We start from the raw sequence: 25,479 nt of genomic DNA, 5'->3' as shown, positions 1-25,479 counted from the left end.
TTCTGCACAAATCCAAATGTCCTCAGTTTCTCTGAATCCAATTCCAGCATGGAAAAGCAGCATGATTAAACAAAGGAGCTTGAAGTATCATCCAGAAAATGTACAGCTCACTCCAACATAATGAGGTTAAATTTTGATTTTCTCCACCAGAAGACTTATATAACCCTGTGTGAAGTCTTTGCAGTTTATCTCTGTGTTGTCTGCTTGTGTGTGTCTGTGTGTCTGTGTTCCTTATATAAAGCAAGCTGACTTGCTTTTGTGCATTAAATGTACTCTACTACCTTTTTCATATCATTTTACACAAAAATCAACTTCAAAAGTTAAAACTTTTTTTTTTTTTTACTTTTCCTGCTCTTTCTTCTCTTTCCTGCCATTAATTTAATGTGATTTGAGCAGAACTAAGAATTACAGTGTAAATAAAGCTCACATCCATACTCGCTCACTTACAGGGATGATAGCAGCTTGAAATATTACACCCCAGCCTGCACACTGGTGTCACTGTTAACTTTGGACAGTCTTTTTTTATAAAAAACAAAAACAAAAAACTTTCCCTCAGAGCCATGGAAGTTTTCGTGCTTTAAATAGTTGGTGGGGGGGAGGTGAACGTGGAGGGAGGCTGCTAATGTAGGAATGACACCACGGTGTGTTTTGTTACATGATGTCAAACAAAGATGGCAACTGGATGAGTAAGCTGCTCATTAAGGCACACATGGAGCTGTGGACCCTAGAATGGAGCAAGGGGACTAGTTTTAGTGGTGATGTGGGGGCGGGGGGGGTGACCACAATCCGATCATCTGTCTTGCTCAAGGACACTCTGGCAACACGAAGAGACCTAAGGCAGGATCTGGTTGAACATTTGAACCGCCTCCTTAAAAATAGGATGGCACTCCTATGTTGAGATATCCCACTTAATATGATACTCGTGATGGAAATTCCAGTTTACCTGCTTAAATATTGCAGGTTACATTTCTGTGGTTAAACGCCGTTTAATCCTCCATGGCAACGCTGCTGTTATAGTTTGATGGGAAGCGGGATTGGTCAACAGCAGCTGACCGCGCCCTCAACCCATATAAGCTACCTACCAAACTATTACCATCAAGTGTCGGGGGAATGACGGCTCTGCTGCCGCTGCTGCTGCTGCTGCTGCTGCCCTCGGTGCGGCGGAGGAGAGAAAGCATCTTTGTTTGTACAGAGAAGCTCTGGGCTTCCCTGCCCGCCTGCCTCCATCGACACAGCAACATTTGAAGATAAGAATATCCTTTCTGAAGACAGAGGTCGCTTATTCATCTGCCGCATTCATCTCTGCTCAATTTAGGATTTTTTTCCCCCTTTCCCCCCTCCTCCTCTTCCTCATCCTCTCTTCTCTCTCCCTGTCTTTTGCCTGGCTGGAATAATCAAACCCTCCCTGTATCCATGTGTCGGATCGCTGGATGATGCACAGGTAGGCTAAATGACACCGCACACCTCCTACACAGAAACGACCTTATGGACGGCGATAATTGGCTTTAAAGCGTGCTGCAGTAGAAAGCTACAAGATAAGCCTCGCTGTATCAGTGTCTGTGTGTTTTTATTTTTATTATTTTTATTTTGTTTTTCAATGTCAGTGGTCCAGAATTGTTTGCATTTCAATTCTTGTGGGGGGGGCGATAGGCTGCTGCTCACCAATTATGGACACTTCTCCTGAGGTTTCTTTTGGAGATTTCACTTAAAGCAACGAGAGATAATCACATTTAAAAACCAAGCCGCCTTTTCCCTTCTCTCTCTAACGCTTTGCTTTTTTGTATCCGTGTTTACAGTCAGTTGATGGAGGGTGGAGGAGAGGTATGGTTTCCAAATTCAACACGGTTGCGGTTGAGGTCGCTTAATTGCGTGCCGGCAGACATGCCCTGTGGTTAGGCTACAGCACATACAGCGGGGGCTTTTCCTTTGAATACAGGCTGCACAACACACACACACACGCACACACACACGCACAAGCCATTGTTTCATTTCGTCAGATGCCACATGCCGGGATGGCTAGGTATTAATTTTTTATATAAAAAAGTGAAGTTAAGGTGGTCTTTGAGTCATGCAGCACGCAGGGCCCTTGTCTCCGAAATGCTCGAGGTAGCCTATTTATTATTGAGAGGGATTTCATGTTCTGTGCCAGAGGACTGGCCAGTTTAAAGATAGGAGAAGGAGAGACAGGCAGACACAGAGAGGGAGAGAGAGAGAGGGAGGGAACAGTGGAGTAAAACAGTTGTCACATCCTTTGCATCCTCAGCAGCTTCACTTTAATATTATCTTTAAAACCTGAGAAAGTTGTGCACTGGAAATTATGATTATTGATATGTTTTTGATATATATATTTGTGTGATGAGAGTAGTTGCTCAAACCTGTAGCCCACTAGGCCTATTTATGCTCCCACAGGAATCTGCAGCTTCCACGCAGCAGGTTATGTAGCACCAATTAAGAAGCGTTGGCCGCTGATGAGGTGCTGTGGTTCAATTTGGAGCTTGTTTTCAAAAATGTATTTATTTTTTCCTCCCCTTTACACAATTGACAGCAAATCATCACCACTAACATACCACGCTGCATCTATTACTTGGATGAATGTGAATGAACAGAAACAGACACTAGTTAATCATCTGCTATTGTTCACTGGATTGCGTAAATTGGTGTAGTTCAGATTCTTAGTCTTGTAATTCAGTTTAATTACATCATCTTTCTTTTTTTCTTTTTTTTGAGTGTCTTCAGTGCTGTCGCTTAAAATGGTAACGAGTCTAGGTCACAGCTGGATATTAGCCCCAGTAATTAGATTAATTTATCAAAAAAAAAAGAGGGGAGGTGCCCAAGATTCTGAGCTACGCTGCTGCTGCACATTTCACAGGAGTGCTGCTGCCCTCCCTTCACCCTGGAAACCAATTTGCTTTGCAAATTCTACTCCACCTGTAATCCAATCCATTTTGTTACTTGGTTCTCTAAAATCTAGGTATTTACAACTCAGGTAGCTGCATGAAAAATGCTTTTCACTTAAAGTAAGTAACCACCTGTGCTTGACTATCGTTGCATGCAATCTTTTAGCACCTCTGTTGTGGACAGCGCACAAGTGTTGCATCTCAGATTGCACATTTTCTCATCAACACTCTTAAATCCCTGCTGCTTTGGCTGACAGACTCATTTAAATGCTATGTTATTCTTTAGTAAGGCACTTGGTTTTCTTAAATGAGAGCTGTGTTGACAACAACCAAGGCTTGCAATGCTCCAAACCTGAACAATGGACTTATGCAATGCAGAGCATGACTTTTTGTGTATATAGTGTGTGTGTGTTGGGTATTTTTTTATGATAATATTTCCAGGCAGCATTGCAACAGCAGGGTGTGTCACAGTCTTGCCTTTTTGTTTTCTATTTTAATTTCCCTTTTTCATCTTTTGTATGTGCAGCTTGCAGCAAATTTCCTGTGTTTATTTTTATAAGTTATCAGCTCTGTTTTGACACAGAGTATGCCACTGGCAATATTTTGCTCATCATTTAGTATTTTTTATGCCTTCGGTGTCATCTTTTCCCAACTCTTGTTGCTATAATCTGGCTCACAAGACATCTGTCTCCATTGCTGCTTCCAGTGAGACTTAAGGGTTTGGACAGAGAGTTAGTTTTTTTTTGTTTTTGTTTTTTTAATTGACGTCACAGCTGCTGTTACCCACATAATACAACCAGTATTAATTCAATTGAAAATAATATCAGAAATTATTTTATAGCTGTTAATAGTATTAAGCTGCATCCACATTACTTCACATTAAGCTTAATGCTGGAATGTATTTGAGCCATTATCTGTTAAAGCTGCACTTATTTGAATTTTTTACATTAGCATGGTGCCTGCTAAGTATGAAAAGGAAATTTAGAATTAAGATGTCGTGCCTAAAGCACCAGCCAATATGCAAAGAGAGATGGATGACTGGGTGACGTGAAGGAGGAGACTGCTTGAAATAACAACAGGGCAGAGTTGACATGGTGTGTGTGCGTGTGTCACAGCTCAATAGCTTCAGCGTGCATACTGGGGAAGTGGAAGTTTACAGATATTGTGCGGCATTGCGAATCGTGTCGCTTCCTCTCTATCATACCCCATCAAGGTCACATCCACAGACTGAAAGTGGTGGCCCTGGCCTTTTCCACTTCTGGCTCTGGCAGAGGAACGGGGCCCGCGGACCACTGCTGCTTCTAATCAGGGCTGACGCGTGACTCAGTTGCATGCCAGCTGCGCAGCCAAACAGGGATTATGTCCCTGGATGGTGAAGACAAAAAAAGGTCACAGTTGAGATCTTTGTCTCGCTACACCTTTGGGGAGTTGGGGTTATTTCATTATTTGCACATTATATTTAATGAACTTTGCTCAAATGACTGAAACAAAATACTTAAACAACTGAAATCCTACGCACAATACAAGTCATACAGCCAGCAGTCCTATAGTCAGAGTTGGGAAACCAGCAGCGCTGTTGGTTAAGTTGCAATCTGGGTCATTGTGCCACTTGTTTTAAAGGGTAGCTGTAAGGCTGTAAGACAGTATTAGTCCAGATATGGACACTGAAATTTTGAAAAGTAAAATAATAATCTTCATATGTGGCGGCAACTGATTTAGAAAGCTTGATTGGTCTTGTTATATATCTGTGAAATAATTGACAGTGAAATTGCCCGTTATTTTCACCGCAGGTGGTACAGTAGGTGGAATGGAGCGGAAGGTGGTCTGTAATTTTCTGTAAGCAGAATGCTACTCAGGAATCAGCAAAGGTTGGTACACCAGGGCCTGTCATACTGGGAGGCGCCGTGACAGAAATGTTTTCTGAAAAGCTCAGCTGTAATTCATTAAATATGTGCATGACAAAAAAATTGCACCAGATCATATTTTAGCACGACGGTGCAGCCATTATGAAGAAGGAATGACATTTGCTAGGTATTTCTTTCCGTTAGTTCTCATCAATGAAACGCTGTGAGACTGAAATTAGTTTTTTTTTTTTTTTTTTTTGGCTGTGCAACAAATAACGAAATGTAAAATGCTTATGTGCTGTTTTGGGGGGGTGGAATAACAGCGCGGGGAGAAGAATGAGGAAACCTCAAACTTGTGATGTTATCAGTTATGAAGTCTAGACAGTCTCTGGAACTAGCGGCACATTTTGACACTTTGTTTCAGGAGTATTGGTACATTTTCTGCTGCATAAAAGACGATGTTCCTGTACAACAGTACTCCCCCCTACCCCCCACCCCCACCCCCATTCCCTCCACCACCACTCTATGGTGCACACAACTTTTTTTTGTAATTAATGGGCTCCTAAGGTTGACACCACAGTCTCCAATCAGCCTCTGGCCTTGATTAAGAGGCTATTGTATTGCAGTAATAGCAGAGGAAAACAGAAGCGAAGTAAGTGTTCATAATCTCACAGTTTAACTTTGCATGGCACCGTAGTAATTCCAAATGAAAATAGCATAAAGAATAATGAGTTCTTGGAGTGCATATAAAAAAAAACCCTAAAGGTGATATTTATAATAAGCATTTACTGTTAAACTTAGGATACATGAGCCAGTAGGTGAAGAAAGCAGGATTGTTATTCTGCTCCATTCAGGTGTCTTCTGCATGTTCAGGAGTGTTGCAATACATTGCAAATTTATTTCAGCTCGTCCATCGTTGCTACCGTGTGACAACATGAGAAAAGGGAACTGCACTGTTACCCAAAATGTGCCCAGGCAGCATAATCAGTGCCCTTTGAGATATAAAACACAATATCACCCTGTCAGTACATTATGCAGTTACGGTGCTCAGAAAACAGCAATGCAACAAGATCCTGCTGAAATCTGGAGCAAAGAACAGAAACTACTCTCTGTGCTCCAGTTACTGTATCATTTCAAATCTGCATTTTCTATCTAACCCATTGTTTGGCAACTTAGCAGGCACACCGTAATATTATTAGAGGTGTCTTTGTTTTCCTAATTCTGAAATATTTACAGTTCAGTGTCCCCAAACTGTGGATCTTTATTTATTAAAAAGAGCCAGTAATTCCTAGAATATCATCACATTTCTGCATATTGATATATTCTAAACTTGTGTGATCTTTTACTTTGGCGAGCCTCATATCTGGTTTTGCATTCCTAAATGCTTTAGTAATGAATGTCAAAGAAAAAAATAAATCAAAGGTCCAACAACAGACTGGATCCAATGCATTATTCATGAGAGCACTGGGTTAGCTTCTTTTACAGTACATCAGTGCCATCTTTAAATAAGTGTGCGCAGAAGCCTGTTTCTTCCACTAAAACAGTGATGACATGTGGAAGGTCAGACATTCACCTTGGCTGACTGTCAGTCTGGTACAGTAATACACATTATCTTCATCAGTGAGTCAGCCCATAATGTTGGAACTGAAAAAAAGGGGGTGGGTGGGGGGTTTGGGTCAGTGGGGGATGCTACAGTAAGGCAAACTGAAATGTTTTGATTGAACTTGCATCAGATCTGTTGCCAGAGATGTCTGACGGGGCTACGGAGGTCTTATACTGTCTTAGTTTCAGATTGCTCAATGAATCTTTCTCTTTCATACCAGACATTACTCTCACCAGCAAAGGCATTAATCTTTTCAAGCTAATATCCACAGGACTCTGGCTTAGAAGGAATGTGAGCACTCACGATGAAAGGAAGCTTATGTATGGGGAAAAATAAGAGCAGGAAACCTGGCCAGCCATAGTAAATTGCATTGTAACACTTGGGGTTAAAAGAGCAAAGTCTTGCAAGCTTTCGTTTCTCCTTCCTTATCATCTCACATTAAGGTGGATGACAGATTTATGTGGAGGCAATTGATCAGCTGCCTGACTGTCCATCCATCACGCTGATCTCTGCTGTGCCTGAACCAGGCCTGTCACACTCAGATGACCAGCGGACTGCAGCGTCGGGGATGGTGTGGTAAACACTGGGACAGTCATTTATTTCAATTCAATCTGTGTCTTCGGGCGTCTCTCATGGGGAACAGATTCATGCTAATTTGTTATAGTATGCATCGGAAATCTCATCTAATGCTGCATTGCAAAATCAATCTTATCCTTGACTGAAGCGGCTGCTTCTATAAAGGAGTTTGTCTCTTGCGTCCTACCTGTATGAGGAGGCTCCATGCTGTATCAGTGTCAACATTCATTGGGTTTTAGTGGAGCTTTCTGATCCTGGCCAAGAAGCTGTTACCCAAGATTAACCCAGGTTGTTCTGTTGCATTGCTGGTGAAGAGGAGAGAGGAGTGTGTGTGTGTGTGTGTCTGTGTCTTGTGTGTCTTGTGTGTGAAGGAAAGAATCAGTGAATAGGATCTTTTCTTGCTCCCACTCTCCATTTTGTCTGGTGGCATCATTCTCAGGATGAGATGTGACAGCACTGGATGATCTAATCATGGATGTCATAGCATAGCTGCTTATTAACTGAGATTTCAAGGGCAAACATTTTCATCATTAGTAGTATGCTGTATAAATGGGTGAGCTCCACAAGCAAGTACAGTGCTGAATGATGGCTCCTGGTAATGTCACTGAAGCACAGGAGGGCCTTTGCTGTCTCATTAAATTTTTTGTGCATATATTTTAGGAAGCGTCTTTATGAGGAGCTAAGTTACAGAACCTACATTGCTACACAGTGCTCTACTAGAGGACCGAATCTCAACGGCAAATTAATTCTTCCTTGAGAGTTGAGAGGGAAGGTCCGTCATTTATAATAAAGATCTCTGGGGTTGCTTTCATGAGGGTTGTGTTTAAGAGTATTTGCATATCCAGAGTCTTGAAGAGGCACTCTGAAAGATGGGGGAATTCATAAAGTTGCACAGTAAGGACTTCAATGATCTTTGATATCGGCACTGTATCTGTTAGCTCACTGACAGTGTATTTTATCTTCACTGCTTTTGGATCAGTGTATTTTTGTGCAGATTGAATTAAAGTTCAGCTTTTTAGAAACCTCTGGTATCTCCCAATGAGATGTTATCCTTTGTTAGCCCTGTATGAGCTACAGCACACTGGTGAAAACCGATGGAACGCTTTCAGTATTTTGATTGGATTTGATTTTTTTGCATGTGAAAATGTTAATCAACAAGGCAATCATTTAATTAACTTTATATACAAATTCATGGTGCTGCCCTTTATTATCAGTGCTTGTATAGTATTAGTATTAGTAGGCTACAACTTACCTTGTGATTGTGTGAACAGCTAGTACTATTCAGAAGAGTGAAATGTAGAGATGCATTAACTGCAATTGTCTTGGTTGATGTCAATTGTTTTTAAGTGGGACCTGCAGATTTTTGGCACTGCCGATTTCTTTCTGAGTACTATAGCTACCAGCAAAACCAAGCAAAATCATATTTTTTCATTATTCAATATTTTTTGTTAATAAAACAAATGATAAAACAGTTTCCCCCATACTGCTCTGACTGAAAATTAAGTGCTCTGCTACTGGTAAGAGGTACAAGTCATTAATTGCTGTACACCCATCTTTACCTGAAACATTTTCCCCCATAAAACAAAAGCAGTTGCAATAGATTTTTATAAGATAACAAAACAAGCATCAGTTACTCGTATTATTTTCCAATATGTTTATAACTTCCCCAGAACATCAACACTTATCTTTTCCTATCATCTTTCCTTATAACAGGGTTGATCCTTTGCTTATACCAAGCCTAGTGGCATGTGGTAACTCTAGCTAGCTAGCTCAGACCTAGCTAGCTTTTTTAGTATCTTTAAAATGTCCATTTCAGCTTGGTGAGTGTTATTTAAGTGTGCAATTAGGTAAAGGAGTTTTTCATGATGGTCCCCCATGTGCCTTAACTCACAGTTGGGCGCTTTCTAGCCAGTAACATGTTAGCATGTGGGCTATGAGTGTGCTGCAACTATTTGTCTGCATTCGTGTTGCACATGCATTAAAGGTGACATACACGAAGTTGACTGGCCAGCCAGTCATCTGATTCTGGTCCCTAGCTGGTGGATTGGTGTATCTCTAGTAAAATGGGGTAAAATAAATTATATAGTTCACAGATATCCAAACACATCCTCACTAATGCACACCCTCACATTATTTTAACATGGGGCTGAATTTGCTCTCAACAACCATTCAGACATGAGCCATTTTTCTAAAATGCCTGAACAGTGAAAGATTAAACTATCACAGGAATATCAAAAACATCCATCAGAATAAACTGAAAGATTTTCCCACTCATTTGTACTGTAGCTTACCTGTGTGAGATTGACAGCGTCTGACTAAATGGCGCTCTACGCCATTCTTTGCTCGTCCACACACATCAGTCATGTCATTGTATGCTCAAACTGAGTGGAGTGGGTGGCGAGCAGAAAATTGGAATCTTTTTTATAAAATAAAGCTTCAGACAAATGGTTCTCTTCTGAAACAATCTTGTATGTAATTTCTTTTTTTCCCCTGAAAACTGAAATATAAGTAGAAGAACTGAATGTTGACAGAAGATATGTCAGGACAAAAATCTGTCTAATGATGTTAGTGAGTCTTGCCTGAGCTGAGCTTCTCATAGCCAAGACCCAACCTCCACCTAACTGTGCGATGAAGGTGTTGCTCTGATCCCGCTTGGTTGGACAGAGACAGTGATGCAGGCTCATTTGCTGCATGTAAGCGAATAAGCTGGAAGATGCCTGCCGTCTTGTCATTTAAATCACATTTTTTTTGCTGTGGGAACCCAAGCAAATTGCATCTCAGAGGAAAGCATTTCAAATGGCATTACAGTTACAGCAGTGTAGCAAGCAGATGTGCATGGATTTTATCCCTACTACGCCTACAGTACATTTACATTTGCTTAATGAGGGTACTGTGAAGAGTACCATGTTTATGCTTGTAGCTAGTGTTACGTAGTTAGTTACCTAATTACCTGGCTTGCTGGTTTGTGAAAATGTCATCTGTTACAGGCCCTGTTCTACTGAGACAAGGGGAAACTAATGCTTGGCTGACACGCACCCAGTATGTATGGCCTACATAGTGTTGCAGCAGGTAGATAGATACCTTAAATTGGTTGTTCTGCCTGAGTGTTGTTCAAGCCAAAGGCCCATATCTGCTCATATTTATCACACTTAAATCTAAAGGTGCAGTAAAAACACAGTTTTTTCTCTTCAGGCCTGTGTCTCTAAGAGCTTTCCCAGCAAGACAAATTGGCAGATTGTGAAGAAAAATAAGGGCAAAGCAACAGCATGACTACGACCGTAAATGCTACGAAAGTGGCTTGATTGTTTCTGTGGAATATTTACAATTAAAATCAATATTTTCAAAAGGTTGCTTTCATGTCTGATAAAAGCAACCGGCGCAGCGCACAGTGTGAACAGCAGCCACAAACATCTCGTTTTTAGCACTGAAAATACTGGAACGTTTATACATCTCTTTGAATTATGCAACATATAAATCAGGGGGATAACAGCTGACGCAGAGATATGAGTTAACGGTCAAGAAGAGGATCAAGTGGTTGATGAAGATGAGGATAATGACGGCCTTGTTGATGATGAGGAGTATATGCCTAATGGCAAGGGTGACGGTCGTGCGGATGCAGATGTTGATGAGGGCGGTGATTGTACCGCTCAAGCTTGCAGCTGAGCTAAAAAAGCATTCCACAAATACAAGAAAAGCAAAGCACACAAAATCTCAATAGCAAACGCTTCTAGCTTGAAAAGGCACAAATGTGATACCTTAGGCTGGTAGAAAATTCAGAAAGACATATTTGACGATGTGTCTGTTTGAGGACTACAAGCATTTTTTTTTCTTTAAAACGTTTTTCATTTAACAGAATGCATACCAAAGTCCAAATGCAGCTGCATTAAAAAAAGAATTCCGTGCTTTTGGAAATGCTTTGCCTATTTGCTTTCTTGCTGAGAGTGAGATGAGAAGATTGATAGCACTCTCATGTCTTTACAGTAAATATGAAACTCCTGCCAGCAGCCAGCTAACTTATCTTACCACATAGTGCGGAAACAGGTGGAAAATGGCTACCCTGGCTCTTTTCAGAGGTAACAAAATATTCCTTCCAGCACCTCTCTGTAAAGCTCCCCTAAAAGACATGTTGCACTTAGTCGGTATGAAACCAAACTGTAGAAAATTATTTTGCTGTCAGCTACTGTCTAGGCTCCATAAAACTACTGCTCCAGGCTTTGCACTAAGTGAAGTTAGCCTGTTGCTGCTGATTATCTACACTGAAAAAGAAATCCATTTAAATAATGGGAAATGTCCCGGTCATTTTATCCCCAGCTCATTTATCAGAATTTTATCGTAAATTGTAAAATTCAGTGCATTTCAAGATTTAAAGAAAAACACCCATAAAAATGAAAGATTTTAAAATGGTAAATTGTTCTAAATCTACTATAGTGTGTAGTCTGCAGTGTACACTCAAAAAATAGATTTGAGAATTGTGTCACTTTTCTCATATTAGTTTTGATATAACAAGACAGCCAATGACCCTTTCTCTAAATGTTAACACGAGCAAGCACGCTGCTATAAAATACCATCTAAAATGAGGTTATTAGATAGGAGAAGCACCTGATAAGTCTAATACTGACGTTCAATATGAACCATGTTGTTTATCAGCTCATCTTTTATTTAGCAGGTGCAGAATCAGCAACTAAACGGCGTCCATCTCACCAGTGCAGCATCAGTTCTTGCATTTTTTAAAAATTCATCACCGTCAATAGCCAACTGCAAAAACGTACACTGCAAACCTGACACTTTTTGTTAACACATAAAATAAAAATAAGCAGTCCCTCATTGCTGATGAAATACCTCGATTCTCTCCCTTAGCCCACCTGCCAAAGTAGATGATGTGTCCTCATCATAAAAAAAGTAGGCCTAGATGTCATGTATGAGTAATTAAAGTTTCATGTTACACAAGCCACTATAGATGAGTGCATGCCCATCATAAAAGATTGACTCATTCCAAGGAAGCTGCCTCCAAAAAAAAAAAGTACTGAGGAAAAAGTAGAAGGGATGAAATGTAAGATTCATAAAGCTGGGAGAAGAAGAGAACGTGTTGTTTGCAACATGACATACATTTGAAGTCGGGACACTGTCATGCAGTGTGGAAAAATATGGATGCCACTAGGAGCGCTGAGAGCCTGGAACAGCAACACAGATACCCACAAAATGCATGAAAGAACACCAGGATGTTCCATTTACCAATTTACCAAATAATCATCTCTGCATTACGTTTGGGTTACAAACAGGATGAACTGTGTTAAGTGAGCAAACAGTGGCTTAAAACAAAAGCCGAGTGACAAAAAGGTAACGCGTGTGAAGAGAAAGAGACTCACCTAAGTGTCTCATGCACACTGCTGGGAGGAAAACGGTATCTCTGGGGATGATAATTGGATGACACCAAATTAGAAGCTGGGAGTGTTTACACACTGTTGCATTTAATAAATGGAAAATGAGAACCCCTTGAGCATTTGACCATCAAATGCATGTGTAGATCTGCTTATTAGCTTTTATTTTATTGATGGAAAAAGTAATGTCACTTTTATGTGTGTAGGAAATATGAAGCCACAGTCATCAGCAGCTATTATAGTTTGCATAAAGACTGGAAGTAGGGGGGGACACCGGAAGTATTGCTCTCTGATAAAAGAAAACCTTCCATTGAAAGGAAAAAATACAAATAATTGATACTATCCACTAACTGAGGGGGGTGGAAGTGGTTAACAAAAAGCTTTTAAATGTCCTTAAATCTAAACCACATGTCAGACAAACAACATAAAAGGCATTCAGTGCATAATGTCCAAAGCTGCCACAGTTTATTGCTATTCAAAGTCCAGGAAATTGCGCTTTAGTATTGTCACGCTCATGTCTTTCAACCATAAAAAAATCACTTTCAGTAACATTTAGTATTTGATCTATGCTTCAAACAAAGTGGAAAACGATCACGGAAATATATTAAAGAGAGTTTGATTTTTATTGTTAAAAGCTGCGGACTTCTCTAAAGTACACCTACCCAGTAGGTGTAGCAGAAAAAAACAAGAGAAGAAAATAAACACCCTTGTCAAATTACTCACTCGCTCACCTCACAAATAACCTGCACTGGTTGCAAATATTGCAAAGTAATTTAACTTGACCTTTGGAAGGTAATGGAGCCACTGTTAACCATAAATTCAAGGATGAGTTGAGTGAAACGCGGCCACATAACAAGGGCTGAAATTCGTGAGACATTCACTCTGCTTTTATCTAAAGAGCTTCAGTAAAAGTCGTGGCATTAAGTAAAATGAAGTGGCTTTAATGAAACATTCTAAATATACATTTAAGAAACTGAATATGGGTCAACATTCTTGGATGGGTAACGGTTAGAGCATTTACATTGCACATTCTTGGTCTCCAGAGGATGATTTGTACTCACTTTTTTAGCCCCCAGCCTGCGCTTTACATTTGCAGTTTTTTGTGATTTACCGTGACTTTCATTGCATTTTACTTCTAGCTCGTTTGTGTGTTCAGTACTTTTTTTTTTAAATTTGCAGTTTTATCAGCCTCAACAATACTTTGGGTTTAATTTAAACTACTAGGTCTCCAGGCTAAGGTGATGAATGTAGGCAGCATTGCAGATTACCATGTTATGTTAGCTTTGTCATTGTGAGCAGGTGAGCCTGCTGTCAGTAGCATTCAGCTATTCCTTTTTTTCCTCCTTTGTGTTGTCTCAGCTTCATTTCAGTTCTTTTTAATAAATGTGTAATTGATGAAATTAGGTAGATTATGTAATGTGAGACTATATATTGTATATTTTTTCTGCTTTTGAGCACCGCATCAAATCTGTGAAGGCTCTGGTTATGAGTGATTTTAGTATGAACTTAGTCTTTTTTACTCTTTTGATTCCTAGCAGACCTCCATTTCTGTTTATGAGGTTGCAGCTAAACTTGGTCCCATTATGTCTTCACTTTCTCTCCATCTACCTTCCGACCCCTCTAGTTGAGAGGATCTTTTCTGATGTGGATTTTTGCATTGCTGTGTTTTTACATTCAACAATACTGAATCTGCTTTTCAGCTTAAAAATTCAAAAACACAGTCTACATTAGCATATGTAATGCCCTTGCACATGTGGTTTATTGCAGTGGTTGTCATGTATGCCTGCAGATTGTATGTTGTGCCCGGTAAAGTGATCAAAATTCAGGGACCACAGAAAGTGACAACATATAGAAACAGCTACAACTTCAACGGGTGGAGCGTTCCTGGATTTAGATCCTACTTTTAGTATCGTACAAGGAAAACAGCTCAACAAAATTTTCTGCAGAGTAACAGCATCCATTACATGTGTCATCAAAATGACTTTAAAAGGTCACATTTTTGGCTTTATTTCTGGAAATTGTTGGAGTGTATCATGACATAGCCTCAATTATAGCATTTCCTGGCTTGGAATGAGAAAAGTCGATGTGGCAAATTTGTTAAGCTTATAAGGGAGGGTAAAGCAGGATCTTTCAAAATTGAAGATAGATCTTCTTCATTGTGAAAGACACTGAAAGAAACCAAAGAAAAACAGAAATGAGGGGTTGAATATCTCATAATGCAAGTCTTAATTAAGAAAACCTTCTCTTTGAGGCTGGTGGGGATTCACTGAGGAGTCGTTGGCATGCAAACACAGGAAGAATTCATTCCAACCCAAAACCCAGCAACAACTCACTGAGGCCACTTTTATATAGGCGCCTAGTAAACACAGTAAAAATAAAAGGAAAAAAAAAGCTTCATCTGGGCCAGACTGAGGTAGCAGCTTGTTTGAGTGATCCCACACAGCTGAGCAACCTTCTGTGGCTTCGTCCTGGGTGCTGTAGGGTGGAGGGCGGGTGCTGTCCTTGTAACTGCTGTAGGTCCCCAGGCAATATGAGTGCCTGAGTGACAACCCCCTGCTGCCTACCCCTCGCTTATATTTGCATTCATATACTATTAATAAACTTGAATTTCAGTGCAGCAGAATTTTCCCCTTTTTTTGCAAATGACCAGAACCTCCTTGAGCTTATACATCAAGAAAGATTTATAATTATTCATGAGTGTATTGATGGTTTATCCTCATAAATTTACATGAATGTGTACACTTTTGTGAATGTTATTTGAAGATACTCTGCTTAATATCACATGGGACAGACTTGAATGAAATAAATGTTATCGATTGGGTGTTTTTTTCTCTTCTGTCTATCGAGTAATGAATTAATCATCTTACTGATGCATATCTGTGAAGTAAAATCTGTCTTTGACTTAGCTGGTCTCCTATGTGCGTTCTCGCTCGTTTCACTGTGGAAAAACTAGTCTTCAAACTACTGTTAGTCATGTGACTTGATATAAGGGCTGCATATGGTGGTGTAGGAGAAGCAAGAAGGTGAAGAAGAGTGCAGTATGAAGGGAAGTCATGTTGAGCACATCCTTTGAGGCACACAAAGTGTGACCTGCTAATGAGATAGTTGATGATTCAGATCACATTTATGGCATCAAACAGCCTCACCCTGATGTTATCTTTGTGCTTGTGCTTTTAAAAGCAGTCGTGTCTGTTTATTTGCGTGTCTACCGTCTGTCTCTGTGCTGAATTTTATCTACTGCGAGAGAACCACTGGCTTAGGAGAGATTTGACTGTGTAGTAGTATCTTTTTTTATTCCTTAAAATGTATATTCATAAGATAAAGATCATATTTTTGCCTTGAAAGATGGATGGAAATAGTTTTTTTTTAGATATATTTAAAAACCCCGCAAGCTCAGATTTTTTTCAAGTCTGTTAGAAAATTGTCCATTTTTATTTTGGAAGCAAAAGTGCTGACACGCTGTGGACTTTTTGTTGAGCTTTAAAAAAACATGGCTGCTCACTCTCTTTGTCTGCTGCTGTATGCAGCAGTACTATCTCAGTGTGCGGAACAAGACGGTCCCTTGATGTCTGAGTTACTCAACTACAGACTATTCCTGATAAATACCAGCACTCCTTTTTTTTTGTCTCCCCATAGAGGAACAAACGTCTGAAAAGAGGCATCCATCTGTGTCTCACGGTTATTTGAAGGAATCAATTCGCTGTTACACTCTGTAATTACTAAAACATGCAACTAGACAGATACATTAATGATTCATTATGAGACAACAAACAAAGCAAAACAATTTTTTTTGTCTACAGCTCTTCCATTTATGAAAAAAACCTATGCTAAAATGGCAACAAGCAAAAAAAGGGAAAAAAACCAAAACGCAATTAATGACAATGTATTTTAAAAGGAGAGCTTCAATCTTCAATCCAAACTAGATCAAAGAAAAATTCCTAGTGTATGTAGGTCAAACTCGTCTTTGTTTCACACCAGGCCAGATTAGATTTTACTTCAAAATTGGTTAATTAAAAGTGTGTATCATTACTGGTGTCATTGTTTCCGTCTGTAATTTAGAGTAATTCTGCGCTCACTGCTCAGGTTTTCGTGTAGTTTCTTCACTCAGAAGAAATGCTGCTGTGCATGACAGCCAAACTTAAGACCATGAACTTAATAGGCACAGAACAGACAGAATTATGTGGAAGGGTTTTTAGCAGCATTAAATAATCTTATATCGTTTAGCATTTGCCTCCACAGTCTGGTGCATGCCACAAATTTCAATATGCTTTCTTAGATTAGAGCATTCTTTGAAAAAGCTGGGATAAATCTTCCTTTGCACTTACTGTAAATATCAGCAGGTTTGACTGTGCTGTAACAAAGAAGGTACAGCACTGTGCAAAAGTCTTGTTTCATTACTCATTTATTCATAATTTAATAGCAATGAGAAATACTTTTTTTTTTTGCAATGTTTTAAAGTGGTCTTGAGCAGTAGTTCTAAATATCAGTGCTTTTCTTTGGGTGTTTGCTGCTTTTTTAACTTTATTCATTTTCATCCCAGTTCTTGTACCTGACCACTTTTATTTTCACAATTTTTTATCATTCAAGCAAAAAACAGACAGCTTACTCAATGTGATGAATCAGTGTTGTGTCCACACATAACAGACACCCGAAGAACCAACTTTAAATTGTATCTTTACAATTTGTTTCTAGCAGCCTGTCACAAACACACAACATTTGTTCCTTTTTCTTTAGTTGTATAGAAACGTAGTTGTATGGAACGATAACACAGTTTGACAAGCATGAAACAGTATTTTTGCACCAACAAGGTGATTCCCAAAGAGCTGTTAGCCAAAACCTGGCATATCTCATCATTGAGTGCAGTGTGTTTTTAACAAATGCAAGAAAAATGGAAAAATGGACAGTTGGCGGATAAAAGATGAAGTGAAAGGCCTCAAAAACCGTCTGCAATGGTGCAATATCTAAAAGTCATGTCCTTAAGAAATAGGGAAAATATCCAGCAAAGACCTTAAAGATGCATCTGGCCCTTCAGTTGATCCATCTGCTGTTCCCTAAAGCCTCATCAGAAATGGTCTCAGTGGAAGGGTGGCTGTCAAGAAGCCATTCTTAAGGAAGGGAAACAGGGAGAAAAGACTGGAGTATGCCAAACCTGAACAGGTTTTATTTGGTGATGAATCCAAATTTGAATGTTTTAGTTCAAATTGTCATCAGGAGAGAATGTTCAACAATGTGTATTTATAGCCTGTAACAGTGCGGGGGCTCTGTCATAGATGATGGCTACATTTTCAGCCACTGGTGCTGGAATTTTTGTCAAAATTGATGGAATTATGAGCATATAAAAGTATTATCAGATTATGATCCATAATGCATTACCATCTGGAAAGCTGACTGGCAACAGCTTTATTTTTTAGCATAACATTGGCAGTGTGCAGTGAAATCATACCTGGGTATAAAAAAACAACCCATAGTGGAACACTATCAGGCATGGCATGGCCTCGCCAGAGCCCAGAACTCAGCGTTATTGAAGCAGATCATCTCGACAGAGAACAGAACAAAAAGGCAGGCTACATCCAAACAAGAGCTTTGAATATCTTTCAAGAAGCCCGGAGAATTATTCCTGAAGACTAATAAATGAGGGAACTTGCCTTATAAAGGCGGTCAACCTTACTAGCATTGTAGAAACTTTTGCCTTTTCTGTTATATTTCTATTTATTTCGTTTAAAGAGATAGCTGTCCTTTTCCAGGCACAATATAAAGAAATGAGGGGTGGCTCAAGACTTTTGCACAGTACTTCAGAGTAACTCCAAATAACCTCCATCACCCTAATAGAGACTATTTCTAGAATGGAATCTTACATCAACATAAATACTTAATGAGATATTTGCAATTCACTTTGGTAATTAATATCCGAATTTATGCCTAATTTTGCTTCCAGCATCACTCAGAGGATTACAGAGGTGTAGTAGGAAGTCAATATTTGCCAGAGTGCTTTCACTAGGTGCACAGACCCATGCCACAAGTAGATTGGGCATGCATATTGAGTGCAGTTTTCCTTACATTTGCTTCTATAGGCCTATTGGAATTGTTTTCATAGTCTAGCAGGCTCCATTTGGAGAATGGCTGAATATTCAACCTCCACTGGTCGTCTAATAGAAAAAAAGAGAGAGCTAAACAGCTGGAGAAAAATAACCATGTGGTACATTAGGTGCAAATGCAGGACTCATTGTCATTGTAACCCAAGAACCTGCTCGGATAAATTCTAGATAAGAGGAATAATTTCAGAAACATTTGCAGTTCACTGAAGCGTGAAAAAGAAACCAATCACTGCAACAGAGGCATACTTGAAGACAAGAAGACCTTGAGCTCCGTCTAAATGCCTCAGTGACAAGCAAACACAGACTCCATGTATGATTAAATGAAACATACCATGCAACAGAATATCAGGCTCACTTTTTTGCAATCTCTTGCAGGTTATTCTTAAGCATTTTCCTTTTGGTAACTTCGCAGTCGAACTCCTGTTTTGCTCTTTCACCTGCTTATTCGGTTTATCCAGATTCAAAAAAATTGCTTTAAGCTCACCGCTGTGTTCGCTGCCATAATACTGAGTATCACTATGATCCCTCCTGTTTGGTGTCAGCTGTGGAGTCAAGAAAAACAGTTCAGTCCTATCCCTAGCAAGCCTGTGTGTGTGTGTGTGTGTGTGTGTGTGTGTGTGTGTGTGTGTGTGTGTGTGTGTGTGTGTGTGTGTGAAATCTGTTCACGTTCAGGCAGTAATTGCTGAACCTGTAGCCTCTCTGACCACTTCTCTGTCCTTCCCCAGGGTATCAGGTTGACTTTTACTACCAGCAAGTCATTCATGCTGAATTTCTTTAGCAGTGCAGTGCTGGTTGTGACCCTGATGTGATCCCAAATGTTCCATTTAAGAGAATACAGTATCTAATCTGTTAGGAAGAGGAAGTTGGATTGGAGGTTTTATGTGGCAACCCCATTACTCTCATTTTTTTAATGATCAGTGCCAGTGGCTTGTGATTATAGACTAGGATACCAGCAGCAGTGACATTCCACATAAGTCATTTGGTAACTCATCTTTATTCTCACCATAGGGATCATAAGGCTAGACCACAAAACAAAAGTGTTGAATATCATCCTTATAATGTATACAAATGTCTATTGTAACAATTACTGAGCCAATTACATGAGATTGATACTGGATCCCTCCTTTCTTTCCATTTTTTTTTTCTTTGCTTCTTTTTTCTTCTTTCTCCCAACTAAACAAATTTTCTGTCTGCTGAATGGAAATGTAATACTCTTATTTTCACAGGCCACTTTGGTATTATTTTTTCTGTACTCTGCATCAACTCTTGAGTCATCGCCACATCTCTCACATTTCTACCTGTTACCTGTTATGTTTATATTTATTCGGATGCTTCGTGGTCGCCTCGCTTCCTCCTTTTTCTGCTTTAGCAGCTCTGTGGGCCAACATTGCGTTTTCAGTGTGCAACACGTCCCTGCACTGTCTTTTCTCCTTTATTTATTTTCTTTTATTCGGCAGCACTCAGGCTATTTTATTATTTATTATCATTTTATTTCTCACGACTTAAAAAAAAACCTTCACTCAGCACGATGGAATATAACATTTATTAATATTATTATCGGCTATAGATAATAGTGTTGTTTTTCCTTATTGCCGCAATTGAATTGTCAAACGCCACGCCACATTTATACCCACACCTACTGTCTCTTCCTGTCATGCCTTTTTTATATTTTGAATTGGTGCTTTTTTTAAATTTTATTGCCACTCACCCACTCACAATTTGTCTGTCCTAAGCACGCACGCACACACATTCTTTTCATATCTTAGTGAAGACATCTAATTGACATCATGCTTACCCTAATCCTAACCGTCAAGAATGAATGCCTAACCCTAACCCTCAGCCTAAATCTAACCATAACCTAATTGTAACCCTGACGCTAAAACCACATTTTGAGCCTCAAAAATGCCTTCAAACTCGAGGGGATGGGCATTTTGTCCCCATAAGTCACTGGTGGTCCCTACAAGTATAGTGGCATGCCAATTTTCTGTCCTCACAAAGATGTCTACGTACACACACGCACACATACATGCATTCAAACCTCCTGACATAAGCTGGTGTGCTGTATTTGTCATGTTTGTTGCATATTTGTGTCCTTGATGCATTTCTGCAGTGTATGTCTGAACTATGTGTTGCAAGAAAAGAAGAAAAACCAGCAGATGTTAAAAAATAACTATTAATTTGTGGGCTGTGTTGTAATAATTTACATTTTATCCATAAGATTTTTGAACAATGTTTACTTTTAAGTACGTTCATTAGCACCAGCTGTGTAGGCTGGAGTAAAACATGGTGCATTTGTAATGTGTCTCGTCCACCCACTTCCCACAATGATTGACCAGCTGTGCGCCTCTTACTGGAGAAAGAGGTCGGGGTATGAACTTCTATCTCAAGCTGTGTTTTACTCGGGAGAGATTGTCTGAAAATGTGCAGCTTTATTCCCCATCTCCACTGTCTACAGCAGTTGGCTTTTCTCCCCAAATTTGTGTGTGGTGATTTGGAAAAGCTATCAACACACTGAATATTCATTAAGGTTGAACTTTAGTTCATTTTTTTATTTAATTCACAAACAAAAACTTTATGACCAAGGCTTTAGTCATAGAGATTGTCATATAACCTTCAGTCTACCTGGAATGTCTGATGCAAAGTAAATAGTTCTGTGATTGTATATCTGTGGTAGTTTATAAAGTGAGCATTATTTTAGGTCACTTTTACACCTATTGTTGGTTTTCTCTGGTCGGAATTAGTTGACGAGTTTGTAAATTTGTAGCTTTTTCCTGTGGTTTGGTTTGTGAACTCCAAAGGGCGGGAGCAACAAAAGTAAATAGATGAAGAAGGTGCTGCATTCTGGATTATTGGAAAACAGAATTTACGTTAATTTCACGGCTAGTTGCTGGGCCTTTCCACATCTATAGTACTTTCCCACAATTAGAATAGAAGCGTACGTGGCTACGGGATGTTTTTAGCTCAGACTTGTAACGTGTGCCTGGTAGTTCGTTCAGATGTGAATCAAATCACATTCAAACCATAAATGGACTGCTCTGGAGTTTGTTTGGAACCGTACCAACACCACCTCCTCCAAAGGGTCTTGGTGTGGTTGTTTTGGTCTGAGTGCAAAGACTGTGTTCAAACAAACCACAAACAAACCACACCAAGGGGGGAAATTAACCAGATTTCCATTTAAATGGACTATACAACTGTAGGTGTGAAACTTGAGAAAACAAACCAGAATTCTTGAAGATGATATATGTAAGGATAAAAAAAATTGTGTACTAGTAGTTTCATGTACACTCACCGACTAGTTTAGGTACACCTTGCTCGTTCTAGGTGTGACACTATTTTCCCTTCCGAACTGCTTTAATTCCTCATACCACAGATTCAACAAGGTGCCGGAAACATTCCTCAGAGATTTTGGTCCACATTGACATAATAGCATCACACTGTGGTTGCAGATTTATCAGCTGCACATCCATGTTTTGAGCTTTGTGACATGGTGTATTATCCTGCTGGAAGTAGACATGAAAAGATGGCTACACTGTTGTCATAAAGGGACGGACAGCAACAGTACTCGGGTTGACTGTGGTATTCAGACTCAGGTGGTACAAAGGGGCCCACAATGTGCCCATCTGCTTCATGGTTCAATGTGTTCTTCTGCATAGATTGGTTGTAACGAGTGGATCTGAGTTACTGTTGCCTTTCTATACCCTCCAAGCAGTTTGCTGTGTGACCTCTGGCATCCAAAACGCATTTTCTCATGCTTCAAAAATGCTCTTTTCTGGACCTTTCTCTGTAAACCCTAGAGATGGTTGTGTGGGAAAATCCCAGTAGATCAGCACTTTCTGAAATACTCAGACTAGCCCATCTGGCACCAACAGCCATGCCCTGTTCAAAGTCACTAGAATGACATTTTTCCCCATTCCGATGCTCGGTTTGAACATCAGCAGGTCATCTGCCTGAAGGCATTGGGTTTACGTCATGTGACTGGCTGATTAGAGATTTGTGTAAACAAGCAGCTGAACAGGTATACTTAATAAGGTGGCCAGTGAGTGTATTTAACTGATACGATTATGTATGATGATCAAAAGCAAACAGTACAGCAGTGTCTCTTTGCCGTTGTATTGATAATAAAATGTCAGTGATGTTTGGTGGCGTTTCACTTCACCATAGCAATATACTGCATCATGTTAGATGTATGCATGTAAGAATTATGCTGTATGCGTCCTACTTTTATGGTATCACTACTTATTCAATGTTTTTTTATAGACAGAAAAGTATGACAGCAAAATAATTTTAGTTGTCAGAAAAAAGAACAACAAGAGCTCAAAAATTTAGGGCAGATGAAAAGAAAGGCTATTGTTTTCTGCCACGTGAACCAGTGACAGTGCAGACAGACCTTGGTAGATTCCATGTACCAGTCTTCTTCCAGTGGTGGAAGAGAGAAGTGTATAATGTATCTGGTTTTGCCATCAAATTGGCTCGGGGCACCACTAAACGAGATTAATTGAGCACCCCGAGTGGCTCCCAGACCAGATTCTGACCCTGATGGGTAATTGGCCTGTTGCTTTTAATGAAGAAAGTGCATGTTACCCAGTGAGGAAAGCCATTAAAATTTACAAGCTTAACTGTAAGCACCTTGCTTAGACATTGAGACGTCGTTATTTTGTGATCAATAGTGAGGCCTATTTGAACAGGGAGTAGCTGACCTAGGTCCAAACACACACACACACACACACACACACACACACACACACACACACACACACACACACACACATGCATTGAGGACTCTAATTTGTGTTCTGAAGCATGTAATTCATTGAACTGTTATTGTGTTTTGTTTTTTAAAGTCAGCAATAAATCGGTGATATCATTCAGTAAGATCAAAATCTTCACAGAAAGAAAATTAGAGGAAGTAGAACAGGTCGTTTACTAATCAGAAGGTTTCTGATTCAATTCCTGGATCTTCTACTCTACATGTTAAAGTATTCGTGGGCACAATGAGTCGCCCCTAAACCATCAACTTGTGTATAATGGTTAAAGTGTTCTGACTGCTCAGATAGTATGTTAAAGCGCTATGTAAGTCCATTTATCACAGCGTTTGGGCTGAATTGAGTTTTTTAAAGCACTGTGATGCTTCTTTTTTTATTTTCATGTTAGTAGGAGTTTGAAATTAACAGTATCCATGACAAGACTTACTTATACCCAAGATTTGTGCTGAATCAGCTTAAATATTTTTTCCAACAAGTGCAACAAAATTACATTTCTTGACTAGTCCCTCCAGGAAATAAGGATTTGCATGTTTCATCCACCCTGTCTCTGTTGGCTTAATGCTGCTTCAGAAATGTTGAGTGTTGGTAAGATTGTTGAGAGCAAAGGGTGTGGGTTAACGGGACACACAGCTCAGATACGCGTACAGAAGGATGCATTTGGCATAACCAGTGCACTTAAAAGTGTGATTATTTGAGAAATGATGTTTCATATAGATGTCATTAACTGTTTGAAGTTAGGTTTATATTCAAATGTCAGCTCATCCTCTTTTAACTTTGAGAACTCATGCTTAAATTCAGCCAGTCAAACTGTGCACTTGTCATACGCTATAATATGAAATTTCTCCTGCTCAAGATTTATTTATACTACCTGCCCACACATTGTAGTGATATCTTAGAGTGAAAATGGCTCGTAATGAGTATACAGGACTTGCAGCACAACACTTATGTGCACGATGTCTTTTAGTAGCACATACCTTCTTGTTACTTTGTGTCTCAAAATACTAATATGTTTTTTTTAAAACATCAAAGCAAGCTAGTGTTGACCACATATATACAGCCTGTGAAGCATCTGACACGCCATACCTGACCCTGGCAAATTGCAATTCATCTTGTGAGGAGGGTGTCAGTTTTTATGACCTTCCTATTCCCATGATAAACCCGTCTATCAGAAGGATATTCTTCCAGCCTGAAGCCTTCTCATGCTTTAGGGAAAAACTTTGATTTATTTGCTGTAATGCACTCTTTCTTGCAACATCTACCTTTAGCAGATATAGCTAACTGTAGCAGTCCCTCATCTGCAGGATACCCAGTAGAGGCTGTAATTCCCAGCAGACTCAAACACACATTATATTTCTCTCTGTGACAGAGATGAAATTGGGCCAAACTTGCGTGAAATGCTTCTACTCCTGGTGGAGAAACATCCTTAAATGAGAAAAAACTCAGTTTGACACAACAAAGATTATTTCCTCTTTCAGACAAATTAGCTATTTTATGTTTTATTGTAAAGCCCGGGAGCTGTAACTGTGGAAATTATTGACAGCAGGCTGTTTTTATTGGAGACTGACTCATTAGATCTGACTGGATCAGTACAGTACCTCCATTTCTTTGTGTTTTTTTCCCTCTTCTTGAGATGGGGTGACTTTGGGACATTTTTTGAATTTTAAGCGCAGACATCTCAACATTCACTCAACACCCTCCTTTTCAAAATCAAACATATAGTGAGTTTCATCAGACGCGCGCTATGTGACGTGCAGTATAAGCATCCTTCAGATCTACTGTCGCTCAACGCTTTTACTCAAACTGGTTGTAATTGATTGTAGCTGCTGATTGTGGTTTTGATCACTTAATTGAATCACATAGTGCTATTGCGCTTTTATGTGTTTTTAATAGATTTTGTGTAGCCGTGGAGTTCTTTGGCACAAAGAAACAAGCTGCAACAGGCTGAAGCTGTACTTGTCTGTATTCATTATTATTGGCTTTGTTCTCTGCAGGGTAATGAAAATATAAATAAACACTACCCTCGTTGTTTAAATAAATTTTTTGCCACTTGGAATATGTCTAATTTCCTAAGAAATAATTTTATCCTGCTTGACACCAAACTGAACGGTCTTAGTGAGTCATTGCAGGCTCCGAGTACAGCTGACGACTGGTACATAACTTTGTTTGTGTCCCTAGCCCTGAGAGGCACACCCTCTTTTGTTATCACAAAGTATTGAATTTTGCTGTTTGCTTGTTTGTTTCGAACATAGACCCTGTCCTTTTCAGCACTCTCCAGCCTCTAGCCTGCATGTATTTTTTAGCTGTAACGTCTTAGCTTGAGTCT

General features: G+C 39.6%; 1 protein-coding gene across 10 annotated transcripts in view; it reads left to right on the top strand.

Annotated features, from left to right (window-relative positions):
- The first annotated feature begins 1,070 nt into the window (after window positions 1-1,070).
- The window catches only part of LOC309716083 (neurexin-2-like), a 130,503-nt gene continuing 106,094 nt past the window's right edge, over window positions 1,071-25,479 (top strand). For 3 of the 10 annotated variants that reach the window (XM_082549680.1, XM_082549676.1, XM_082549679.1), the window contains exon 1: window positions 1,074-1,441. The gene's annotated coding sequence lies outside the window, so the exon portion shown is untranslated. Of the gene's footprint in view, window positions 1,442-4,687; window positions 4,766-25,479 lie in introns of all 10 variants that reach the window. The other 7 variants (XM_082549678.1, XM_082549677.1, XM_082549670.1 and 4 more) reach the window with 5 other exon arrangements.

This window comes from Aulonocara stuartgranti (genome assembly GCF_965226115.1).
Source record: "Aulonocara stuartgranti genome assembly, chromosome: 10".
Classification (NCBI taxonomy): Eukaryota; Metazoa; Chordata; class Actinopteri; order Cichliformes; family Cichlidae; genus Aulonocara; species Aulonocara stuartgranti.
The sequence above is the reverse complement of the archived record's forward strand: the minus strand, read 5'-3'. Positions and strand labels throughout refer to the sequence as shown.